The sequence below is a fragment of the Amphimedon queenslandica genome, unplaced genomic scaffold (genome assembly GCF_000090795.2).
Source record: "Amphimedon queenslandica unplaced genomic scaffold, v1.1 AMPQUscaffold_11382, whole genome shotgun sequence".
Taxonomy (NCBI): Eukaryota; Metazoa; Porifera; class Demospongiae; order Haplosclerida; family Niphatidae; genus Amphimedon; species Amphimedon queenslandica.
The window spans coordinates 8053-9439 of NW_003548376.1; the positions used below are offsets into that span (position 1 = coordinate 8053).

Genomic DNA, 1387 nt, shown 5'->3' on the forward strand with positions numbered 1-1387 from the left:
AGTACATGTACCACATATTCTTTCACTTCTATCATTATCCTTACTCTTGATGTTGTGGGTCCAAAAGGACCAGACTAAAGGAGGATGATCAAAGAGCTTTTCATGTGTCAATAACAAACATGGTTTGTGTGCTTGGAAACTACAAATCTCTTCAGAGTGGTACAAAGTGACTGGTACAACAAGGTGAGGTCAAATTCTGCTTCCAAGGTCTCTGGTCTCTTGCTGCTCAGTTCAGCAGCCATTTTTATATTACAGTTAACTTAAGTACATGCCCAACTATGGCTTCAGTGCAGCTATCACCTATTGTGCTAAATAAGGTATGCGGGAATGTACTACATAAATACACATACAAACAAGCATACATTCACAAACATGTACGTTACCAGAAAACCAGCTCAAAAATTACGTGGCAAAATTATAATAATTACAGTCAAATGTAAATTAACAGTGACTTTGTAAATATGGCCATCATTGCCATGTAGAGTTAAAAGTTCAAAACAAAAAGTTATGACTTACTATTGAATGACTGAAAAACAGATTCAACTTGAAATCGTTCAGAAAGCAGCCTCTTCACCACATAGAGGTGAGTTAATTAGAGCCAGCTGTAATTGTACATGAAGTAGTAACACAGGTGGAACTAGGTGGAAAAGTGGGCTGATGTTATCACAAACCAAATAGAACGCCACAAAATTAAAAGTTAGGAATAGTGGACTGGTGCCTAAAAGATGTTATCACAAACTAAATAGACGGCCACAACATTAAAAGTTTAAAACAAAAAGTTTTGACTTACTACGCAATGAATGATGGTCCCGAGAAACAGCCTCAACTCGAAAACCTTCTCCTTCTGTTCACCACACCGCTATACTAATTGAATACCTTTGATGGCAGCAGCAGAGACAGCAGGACGTCTTTTAGGCCTATTTACAGGAGTCCTTCTAGTCGGAGTGCTCCTCAATCGTTTGTTCGTTGCACCGTTGTTTGCCTTCCCTAATTCTGCCATGATTCATCACGTGATGCCAAGGAATGTAGGTTATGCAATGGACCTTATGGACCGAAATGATTCTAATTAACGCGCCACCAAAGTGGTGGTAAAATGGCGGATTTTTGGAGGGAAAGACAGGCTAAACAATCTTCTCTTTCATCCATCCATTCTAGCTGTGGGAGCCACTTTGAGCTGTCCTATTGTTTCAGTATACTCTATTTATCTCTTTTGTAAGCTCTTTGGTTGCTGTTTTGGCTTTTATAGCATTTTATCATAGGAATATTCTCAACCATTGGCCATTCCCGTTTTTCTAAATTTTGCTTTCAGGAGCCAGGGCGCTTGCCCCTCCATTGCTAGGAAGATAGAAGTGCATTCAGCTGAGTCCTATGACTAGTGTCTATCATC

General features: G+C 39.5%; 1 protein-coding gene across 1 annotated transcript in view; it reads right to left on the minus strand.

The window, feature by feature from the left end:
- LOC109589370 (clustered mitochondria protein homolog) overlaps positions 1–1032 on the minus strand; it is a 7590-nt gene extending 6558 nt beyond the window's left edge. The window contains exons 1-2 of the mRNA XM_020005463.1: positions 791–1032; positions 517–738 (exon numbers count right to left, since the gene is read on the minus strand). The gene's annotated coding sequence lies outside the window, so the exon portion shown is untranslated. The remainder of the gene's footprint in view (positions 1–516; positions 739–790) is intronic.
- Positions 1033–1387: the final 355 nt, after the last annotated feature.